The sequence below is a fragment of the Ylistrum balloti genome, unplaced genomic scaffold, assembly GCF_031769215.1.
Source record: "Ylistrum balloti isolate Yb309-2 unplaced genomic scaffold, AGI_CSIRO_Ybal_v1 Utg371158, whole genome shotgun sequence".
NCBI classification, from domain to species: Eukaryota; Metazoa; Mollusca; class Bivalvia; order Pectinida; family Pectinidae; genus Ylistrum; species Ylistrum balloti.
Window position 1 is genome coordinate 186406 of NW_026782634.1, and position 12206 is coordinate 198611.

Consider the following 12206-nt stretch of genomic DNA (forward strand, 5'->3'; position numbering starts at 1 on the left):
GACTACAAGCATGTCATTACTAAACCCTTTCTAACTTCCACCCTTATCTCAGACGGTACAACCATCGCTACGACTCGCACAAAAGTAACTCAAGACGCTTCTTTGCGTGTGAGAGCAGAATCTCTGCAAGTGTTATGAGGATGTAGCGGATGCGACCCTTCTTACTGGAGGCCATTTAAATGATTAATGGTCTTATGTTAATTCTACGTCAATATAAACAGTCAATTAGGTGCCTTGCTCCATTAGAGGATGATATTAAACGTGCGTGCGGGAGAAACACAACCACTGTTCGTAATGCGTAATTAAAATTTATCATGGCAAGCTCTAAGAATTTTCTCGTATATTCGTAAGTAACAATGTAATATCTAATTGTATTATTTATCTTTGACTCGTAATAATCATGAAATGTATAAAAGACAAAACAAAATTAGCTTTTGTCTCTAAATGAAGTGACACGTGATGTACCCGAACTTGACTTGTGATTGACTTTGTGACTCGGACTATTTGTGTTCGGTTGCCTCTATCTTCAGTGGAATGGTTTGTGATTTAGATATATAATGGCTACAACTAATGACGAAGCTTTCAGACTATCTATTGATCAAGTAGGATCTTCTAGTTTTATGACAAGTAACTTTTACTCAATTTAAAATATGCTACATATGATTGATGACCTATATCTGGCGATAAATCATATCACTAAGTGGGAAGAGTGCTGAAATAGAATCACAGCATACATGCATGACCGAACGCAAGAACGAGGATATAACATTGAGACACTGGTACATAACATAGTGTTATTGAGTACTGGTAAGATATATAAAGCATCCTCCCTATACAAAAGACATAAAAGTGCTGCATTGCATTGTAGAACATTTTATTCAAATCTAGAATTAGATAAAGCAGAACAAACATCGAAGTAAACTGCATTTTACATCTTAATTTTGAAACCTAGAAGGCAACTGAGGAAAAGCAAAACTGATTGAAAGACAAAACTCTACATGGGAAGGTGCAGTAACCCTTTAGTTTGATATATTCCTTATTTGTCATATATTTGATTCTTTAAGAAGTACGTCAAGTACATGTGTCTGAACCGTGACACTTTTCGAATAAATGTTAATTTAAAAGAACAACAGAGTTCAGATTCTAAACACTTATTACCATTGCTGGCAAACATAGTATGTCATTTTTTGGCATCATCTTGTTTTCTCGGCAATATCATAAATGTTTGAAGTCCAAAACAACACTGCTTAATTACTCATCACTAAGATTTCTTAAAAACAACAGTTAGATTTACAGTAATGTATGTATGCATTTTCATAATGTCAATCCTTACGTCTATAAACAATATAAATGTTCACCAAAAAAATTTTAATTGTTTGATTTGTTCGCTTTAACCTTTATAATGAAAACTGTGATTGATAGGAAACACTGCTGTTTAATTGTTTAAGATTTTATGAACAAAACAAAAACAAAAAAGATTTTATGAACATGAACAACGTAAATATATTGACAGGAAACACTGCTGTTTAATTATTTAAGATTTTATTAACATAAACAAGTATGTTGTTAATATATTGCAGATGTAAATGTATATGTATTGAAAAGACTAACTCGTACTAGAATGTGTTTGTCAGTGTAATATATTAATGTTTCCTGTGAAGACGAAATGTATGTGAGATTAACTTATGTCAAACCTGTAGTTTTATTCTTCATTCATTTATTCTGTGTTTTGTGCATGTTTTATTTTCTAACAAAAGACAAGTTTTTCTTTTATTTTCATAATTTGAGTATCATTAAATCACCGAACCTCAGTGGCTTAAAGGGACTAAATAGTTAGATGTTCATTTAATGACTGATAAAAATTTTAATATTTAAATACACCTGATGCCCTCTGTTTATTTTAAACAGCGTGGTGTTATAATAGCAAAGTGTATATAATGTGCAAATTGCTATCAATTTGATATAAATACTTAATACCCCATTTTATTTCAAAGTCTAAACAAAATACTATGCTATCCTTAAATAATGTGGTTTAATGAAACCAATTTGATATACATAAGTACATAATGCCCTTTGGTTATCTTGAACAGCCGTAACAAAATATTGTGAAGCAATACTGTGTTATCATTATATAATGTGGTGTTATATTAAAGTGTATATGAATGTACTAATTGCGATCAATATGAAAATTGAAATTACTAAATGCTGTCTGTTTATTTTAAAGTCTTAACAAAATATTTTGAAGTAACACTATGGTATCCTTATATAGCGTGATGTTATGCTACCATTTTGATTTATATAAGTAAATCGTATTGTTCTAGTTGTTATCAGTCTGATCTATGAAAGTACTGTGTACTTTGAATAGTCCTAACAAAATACAGTGAAGCGTTACGACTTTCTGTTACCATCCATTTTGTCACGTATCTATTGATATAGTATTGTTTTACCTCATGTTATACATTTTCATGTATCTGAGGATCCAATAAACTTGAAACTTGAAACTTAAATATCTGTTTAAAATTGTGTATTTTCTTTTTAAAGTTTGCATGACCATTGTTTTGACAACGTCAATAAATGTAAATCGTATAGAAACGACCCAACACTAATTCATATCATGATCGTTCGGAGAGTGTAAACAGTGTCTTTGTGCATACAGTTTTAGATTCAGATTGATTAAAATTAATTTACTTCGCTCTGTCACGCGTAGAGCGTGAAACACATTGTCATTTTACATACTCAGACTGTAAGCATGACTGGCAAATTATGTTTTGGCTAATTTCATATTCATACATACGAAGAAATCATATGAAATTGGCGGGTCAAAACGAGACTCTGAAAGGTCACGTGATGAGCTCGGCTATCTCCGATCAAACCAGGGATGGATGGTAGCAGAGACATAGATAATATATATGTGATATAAACGTCTCTGGTGGTAGACACAAAAGCGAGTGTCGACTAGCGTTAGTTTGCAGCTGATAATCTTAATGAATTTCACTCAGAGAGTGTTAAAATTTTGTGAAAAGTCTAATTTGAAGTATTGCAATGCTTGCCAGAAATCAAGCACATGGCAAATAAATAACGACATCTAACCATTTAGTCCCTTTGAACATTGTTTTGTACCATAGTAATAGATATCTTTATTATTTCTTACATCAATACACTAACAAATATTTTTTCTCGCAGAAGAGGTTTACTGAAGTTTTGTCGTAACATAATAACAGAAATTATTTAAACATTTGTTTTCTTTTGATAGGTATTTTACTAGCTGTGGCTATACTGAAAATAGACAAAAATTGAATTGCATGGACTCATCTGTATTACAATATTTTCTGTCTTTGAACAAGTCAAGATATATGACTAATGACTGTGTTTAAGACTTGCAAGGAGGAAACCAAAGCATACTGAACCAGTATTCAAATATTGAATACTGTCCATTTTATTTATGCAGTTAACTGTTTTTGGTTTTATGCTTTCTATATAAAGTCACTGAATACAAACCTTTTGTCTGATCTTGTAATGCATGGTTTGTTTATGAAAGGCATTAAAATGACCACAATATGCTATAAATATATGGAACACGTGTAGTAAGGCTGTATAACAATTATCTGTGTTTACGCATATATATTTTAATTTGATATAATCACTGTTGACGTAAACTGTATTAAACACATTTTAATCAAAGAAATTTCACACTCTTCGTCGTCAGGTGCCTACCTGACAATCTTCATGATAAGACTAACTCAATTCATTTTGCTGTATGATAAACAAGACAATTTCAAATTTCCAGTGCCGCATCTTATAATAACTATCCCGCATCCCGTTTCCATCTCAGAGTAGGTAGAGAGTTTTTACCAAACATTACAATAGCATTACAAATACCTCGACAGTTGTCAAAATTGCTTGGTTCGAGATATGTGAATATTTAAGGACAGTGTGCAAGCTTTGTTAACGCCAGTCATGAACTTACGGGACAAACAATTCTGCCATGAGAAAATCAAACAAATATATATTTGTTCGTTGACCTCGTGGTTCCGTCATCAGTGGTAACGATTCCGGAAGATGACGTTTTATATTTAATTTTATTTGGTTGGGGGTGGGGGTGGGGGGAGAGGATCTCTGAGCTGTCGTATACCTTAATCTCACACAATTTCAATCCACTCTACCCCATTGTTTCATCGATCAAGTAGCCATTACGTTTTCACGTGTACCCTCTCCCTGCACATCCTGTTCTGCTGTGACATCAGGTTTACATGTACGTTCATCGCATTCTTTACTAATGAAACGATTTGTGTTTCCGTTACTTTTGTCGTGTAATTCCGTACTGTCGGTAATAGTTTCCTTTGTTACAATTTTAGAGGATCGTTGTTCAGCTTTAGTATTCTACAGATGACAAAATATGAAAAAATAACAACTAAACAATACATTAGTAACTGTAAACTACAATACCGAATATCTAGATAACAATCACATTGTATTATCGCCCACACAAACTGTCGTAAATTTCAAACTGAAATGTATACCTGTTTTTATAATGACTTTTTCACAGTGATCGTTTACCGGATATTTTGGAAATATGATTTATAAACTACTTCCTAGATAAATGATATCTTAAGTAATTCTAATAACAAGACATCTGAGAATGAATATTTCATACAATTTCCTGCCTCCGAAATTATAAAACGGCATCCTTCTTTCATAACTGTGATATTGAAATACCGCTAATTAACTCTCCACGCTGATAAAGGTTGATTCGATTTCTTTAAAATTCAATAGATTTTATAATAAGATAGCTTCGGCAACAGCTAGCTTAGTTATAACTCAGCGAAATTATGCAAACTTAACGAATTCAACCACGCTTCTGTGCTACGGTAAAACTCTGTTTGAACCTCGCTCATATTACAGCAGGTTCAAATGTTCTATACAGTTGCGTAACGCTCTGCTCAAATCTTATCTTCATATCATGGCGAGCTGCACAACGTGTCCTGTGTGTGGACGACGTCAAGCCTCGGACGTTCACTTTAATTGATGGCATTGTTGTGTGCATAAACACATTTTTCACCTTTTTTCACATCTTTGTACAGAGAACTGTTTGGTTGTGTTTGTATTCAATCTTATTCTTCCTGACATTTTTTTCCGTTCAGTTGTAATGGATAATCTATGTGAACAGTTTGTACAGTTGCTTATATTCTCCGAACATATATTGATAGAAAATAATTCAATTTCAGTTTGCTATATGTAATTCGGTCAGCCAATCTTTTCTACGATTTAAAGCTGCTGTGATATCTTATTTCGATTTTATATTTCTGTTTGTTTTAAATATGATAATATAGCAATGTGACCAATATAACAATAAATAATTAGCTACAACACTTGTTCATTGTGTTTGAGATTGTGACAATGTTAGACAATTGATACCAATCCTATGATTCAGCTGTGCTTTATGGCAATACTCCACTCTGGTGTTGTACTATAATCCCAACTATTTTTATACTCAAGTACCATCCTACACAATTATCATAACGATATTATGACCTCGTGCCGAACGCTTCTTGAGCTGACCATTCGGGGCACGGCCGCTGTCCGCGTGCATAATGATATCTTTAGGGTACCAATAAACTTGTTTCAAGAGTGATGATTCTGAAATTACATCCTAGAAAAATGAACACCAAATCAGTACTTTGATGAATCACAATAATTTGACCGTTATTTCGGGTCATGTTTTCAGCTTCAGTTACGAACCAAAGATTATACAGTAGGTTATCGCCTCGTCATTACACGGGTTCTATTGCCACCCCTTTTGGACATGATACGAAACCATTTTTCAAACAGTGTCAACTGAAGTGTACCAACCTACACGCTTAAGTCGTGTGCCGTTACGCTTGAGTGACGCGCTAAAGTCATTAGTAGGGATAGGTCGAATGAACAGAGGGTAATGTATCATGAATGTGGAAATCTGGACGCATCTGAACATATTCCCATAGTGATGTGGCTACCCAGGTAGGGTCGATACATCCAGGTATGAAAACGAAGGAAATCAAGTACACCGACATAAAGAATTCCGTTCCTTGGAATCATTGGAGTGTAATGTAGATCTGTTTGTTAATGATTTGGTAAGAATAGTGTGTAAGTGCACGTCCACTTATGTGTAATGTGCTGTTTAAATCCTGTTAATGTAGAAGTGAGTAATGTTGACCAATGCTTGGGTGTAATGGTGACATTTAAGCTATAAATGAACCTGTATTTAATTTTTTAAAAAAAAGTTAACTAATTTCGACGTATTGTCTGAAAATCAATAAAAATCAATAAATGAAGGAATACATGTTATCAAAGAAAATCAACCAGGTACTTCGGAAGGACAAGCGTTTTCTAATGCATCAATGTCATCCGACTTTTTCCAGAAATACTCATTCTCGGTAAGCGTTTGTCATTGAGTCGATAAAAAAAATAGCCCTGTCACCCCTACACCCTACGCCAATACACACTTTTCCGAAAACCTTGATAAGTCGCATCAAATTAGAAATTAAAGTGTAGCATGCAGTTTTTGATGCCCTTCGTGGGCGCATCGGTGATGATAGGGGCCTTAAACGTGTATCAGACCAAAATACAAGTAGCCCAAAATATTATTAAAAGAGATGGTCGAGAAATAACGTCAAAGACACATGAATCTTCAAAATCTTGTCACTATTTTTGAAAAAAAAAAAAAAATCGTGGCATGCAGATTCACGTCAAACTTCGGGTCTCCCAGCAATAGACGACAATGGTACAGAGTTGTATACCCTAATTTGACTTTTAAAAGGTAAATGACGTATAGAGATGATTTGGAGAACCTGTAAGACTCCTGATGTTTATTTGTAACATTACAGTTTGTGTGACTAGACTAGTAAGGATAACCTGTAGGGTGTATGACGATACAATATAGATCTAGTTTGTGTGACATACAGCTCTAGAGCACATACAAGGTGAATTCTGTATCAATGTACAAGTGCTAGCGAGTTAGTTTGTATGTACATATAGATTATAGGGTTCTAAAAATTGTATAAAACTGCATACATTTATCATACAGGATATAGTTTTCTGATTAACAAATGCTTGCTCCCAGTCACACGCTGTGTGATAAGGTGATAACACTATATAGATTTTTGTATAGTTAACAAACAACAGGCGTGATCACATGAAAGATGTCAAGGTTATCTTGAAAAAAATTATCATTTTATCTTGACTATTGATGAAAACAATGATACGACAATTATTTCCAACAATGAGTTAATATGATTTTAAAAACACAAACAATTTACTTTAAACTAATAAACGAGTTACTATATGATAATTAAATTTAAAAAAGTTTATAAACTGTTGTTTTTCTACGTGGACGTAATGTCGGTACCGCACGATCATATGTAACATCGTTTGTTTTAGTCTGGGGTTGTACAATGTACATCTAGATACACGATATATACTGGTATGTTCCTAATCTGCGTATGATAAGCGTGGACTTGGTTTAAAATATTTTAAATTATGTTAACTTTATACTGCACAAAATATGTGTATCCCATTTTGATTTTAAAAACACACATAACGTATAAAACAAACATAGAAAGTGAAATGAAATGTTATGCATGTGTAAATGCTGTCCTGACTAACACACACTAGTATTCGTGCGAGCCAAGTATTATCAGACTGACATGGCACGTGTCACACGTGCATAAGTAATAGCTATCGCCTGTCCTTCCCATAGCGGTGCGTGCATTGTCCGCTCTAAGTGTGCTGATAAGCTCCTCAGCCTATACCGAGGAGGCAGGTATTGACTAGGAGCACTGGAGCGTCACAAGCAGAGCAAGTCTCTGATATTTGATTAAAGACAATTTTGTTATTTTCCAATTAAGTCGTCGATGTGATTGTTTGTGATCCTAGCTTGCACACAGGGCAGTGAATTGTATTCAACATAAGTGTTTCATTGGGTGTTCACTGATATAAGTGTGGCAGTTCACATCGGATAACATTTTCCGATTACTGAATCGATTTACATTTACTTGGCAAGGTAAAAATCAGGACGATTACTAGCGCTGTCCAGTTCTGCTCATGTTCTCTCAGGTGAAATAAACAATGTTTAAGTCACCTTTGACGCGCTTTTTTGAAATTTGAAACGCTATCATCGCAGTCAGTGATATTATCATAAATTCAATTTATGAGTGCGTTTCTCGCAGTTGGATCTATTCCAGGCAATATGCTGTGGTTGTGTTGATCTTATTGAAGTGCATCTAGGAGCATGCTATTCCAATTCAACATTGAATACTAATACTCAGATATCGTGCTTGTTTCCCAGCAGCTTCTTCATCAAGGTTAAAAGGTGGTTTAATTGAGAGAGAATTACAGCTCAGATCGTTGTTATATTTTTTGGTGTCCTATCTCAGTCGGATGTTTCCTATACAACTAGTGTTATAGATTATCATTACACATATAGTATGGGAGTAAACACATAGCACATCATAGGTACAGCATAAATTTAAAACAAATTGTTTTATGTCGACTGGCTTGTTGGAGGAAATAATTGTATAGGTAAAATTTTCGAAGCCGTAACTCTTGTAAAACATAAATATATAATGCATTGATATAATGAGTAGTCTGTGTTACATTATTTCGCTGTAATATTTAAAACGAGAGACAAAAGAAAATTATAAAAAGACAAACAAATAAATAAGTATTATAAAGATAAGAACTGAATAATCGTGACATTTACATAATTTCCTGTCCCAAATTCACTGCACGTGAATAACAGGCATTTCATGAAACAATCAGCCCCAAAATTTATGTTTATCATTAACACAGAATTTTAATGTTTAGTGTGTGTCTATTTATAATTTATTATTTGGCTTCAATTTGTCTCTAATTAGTACGTTTATGTGACTTTGTCTTGTGGATGGTCTATATATATCATTTTGTTGATATGATTAAAACATTACAGTAAAGTAACTCACTCTAACAGGCTTTCAAGAACAAGGCAAAAAGAGGGCAGTTGATAATGAAAGACATTTTCTAAAATTTGATTTCATGTCTAAATGTTATTCAATACAACATTTCACAACAGAAATTTCTTTTGTAATCGCTATTTTGAACATATTAATGGGACCACAAATTACTGCTAGCCCTAGCCGTGTCCGGATATCGATACTTTACAGTATTCGATTCGTTTGTCATTGTAGAACATCTATGATATGAATTTAATGTCATATAACCCGCTTACTAATGTATTTACTGTTATTCCATGTGACCATTAAAATGTTGGTGTTATATTGTCCTCACACAACTTTCAGAAACCTATTATAGCTGACAACCTATCTGTACGATGTGTGATGATGAGATTAAAGTTTGAAAGATCATTAAATATCTTATTTTCGTTATAAAGATTTCGTTAAAAGGTATGATGACATTGCTTTAATAAACGCCCATACAAGCTTGTTTTATTTTCATGATTTTTAAAAAAAATATTTTGTTTGAAAGTGATAATTTGTTATCAGTAATTTGCTATCCACTTATTTATGGTATCAGTAGGTATTTCAGTAAAAAAAAAAGAGATATAGTCTGTCTTGGAGCAATATAATTACCTCAAACCTCCATGTATTGTGAAGTTTACCGTTTCCGAATTGCATAGTTACGATAGCAGTCACATAATATACACTTGCACTTGGCGTTAATTAAGAAATTTATTGAATACTGTGGCTAGCGCACCTCCCCATCTATAAAATGACGTTTCTTTCGATCGCTTTCGATTTTCCTTGGTTGCCTTCTGGGCTTCGAAATTAAGGCCTCAGAATCACTGCCGAATCCCATAACGACAAACAGCTGTATGTTGCATTTAAGTCACTTTCTGGCTCTACTGTATCTAAGTCTTTGTATTAAAATATGTTTTTCTCTAATGTATCTTCTGTACAGTTTCCGAGCGTGTACGTGATCATTGTTTAAATTCCAAAATGACGTCACTGTCTCCTAACGTTTCTCTGATCACGTCACTACTATATTTATTACGTTGTAGCCCCTTATGAACCATTAAGGATGTCTTTTCATATACTTCGGCATCTGCGGTTATACTTCTAAGCCGAAAACGGTCGATTTTTATGACGCTTTGAAGAAATATCGCTTGTGGACTACATTTTGTGAATAACTCTGGAAATCTTAGGTAGATTTCAACTAAATTTAGCATAATGTATCACCACGAATCAGATTTCAAATACGTGAATTCCGACTTTGTGACAACTTCTCCGGATTTTAGCACACAAAAATAAAAATTTCAGATGGTTTCTCGATCTTAAAAAAATGTCTATTTAGGTGAAAATTGCAAAACATAAAGCACAGTGGCCCCCTTTTTTAATCATGAAAAGTATCGTCGAACATTTCTCTATCAAAGAAAAAAACTGTATTTAAAGACTTATGCCATTGTTTGGTTGCTATGGAGATTAAAGCTCGTTAAATCAAATGTTAACTTAGCATTTCCGTAATATCCAAGTATGATACCGTTACTTTGTAGTGAAAAATGAAAATGTAAGAATGAAAATATTACCGCGGAAATAGCAGAGAGTGTCTGTGATTCAGGAAACAAAGAAGAAGAATATGTAGAGTGGAATCATTTCCTGTTACACATATTCTTACGTCTGTACCGGAAAAAAAGTAGAAACATATTGACTTTTTGCTGCTTTTTTTTTCAAAAATTACACCTTTCAAAAAAAACCGTCAGAAAAAATTTTAATATTGTATTTTCTTTTTACTTCTCAGAGCAGTACATCCTTATCTACGGAGAGTGTGTATAGATCTGAGAACAGATCCATTCCCTGCCTAACTTGTCTGTATGGACTTCTTATGTTTACCTAGAATTTTGTGTACGTGACAATCTACTTGTGCTATTTATTTTTAATTTATCAAAGATGATAATAAACCATGCACTGTTTTATAAGACGTCATTTTATGATATTTTCATCATTTATCTATTATTCATTTTGTTTACATATAGATGTATAAAACTATTGTGTGGCCCATAATTAAATTTCTCTTTGTATTCTGAAATATGCTTAAGGTATATACAATGTAGATAAAATACATGATGTCTAACTCAAACTGAAATTTCATTGTCGTATTTAAATGTCTTGGACTTGTTGTGTGGTACAGGATAAGTTTGACGTATTTAACAGAGTGTGGTGTGTAGTTTTATTTCATCATAGATGTCATCTATTTCACTTGTGAAAATGTTTCCATTGTAAAAGTAGTATGTTTCGTGTTAATCTTATCGTCATTGAACTTTGTAGATGTATTATCATAATATTTCTTTTAACTTTTGTTAATGCAATATTGTCATGGTTGTGTTTGAAATGTGTTGTGCCTGTTCTTGTAAGCATAATTGGTTGTAATTAATATCATATAGAAGACTTTGAGATACTCTTGTTATATTTCATCACGATTATAATAAATTAGTTTCTTGAACAAGTTTAAGTGTATTTGTTTATTAAAAACTAATCCGTTCTAAATATTGTTCATTTACGTTTAAGAACAAATTGATCACAGTATTTCGTGTTGTCTGTTTGATACTTGAATTTTACCAGAACTTCAAAATAGAAAGTTTTCATCCATATGTTACATTACTTTATTGTAGTTTTATGTTTATCAACTGCCGTAAACATTTTATGAATATTCATGAGAGTAATGTAATCAGCATTGTCGAAAGAAAATAGAATGTAACTAGCAGTAAGGCTGGAATACACCCAAGGTTGTATCTAAAGGGAAATAACTCTTACACCCTCACTTACTGACTCCGCTTTTATAATCCTTTAAGGTACATATCAACTACAACGCCTTTGTTAAGTCTATCAATAATGACACAAACAAAATATTTTCAGAAAAAAATATTTATTTTGAAATTTCAAGGTTAAGACGGCTATAAGAAAAAGTATAATAGTAAAGATTAATGATAAAGAAATGAATTACAAAAGTTCCACATTTTCCGGGTCGGGCGCCTTCTTATTCACAAACATTGGTGACAAGTGTCTGCAATAGAAAATTAAAGGATGAACCAGTTACGGCGTCATAGTTGTCATATTATTTATAGATATCTTACATACAGTCTGATCAATTCTAATTCTTTCAGTTAGCTTTAAATACCTGGAATAAAATTCGTAAACAAAATTAGTATGTTTTGTCAAAATAGTGAATATGTTCAGTTT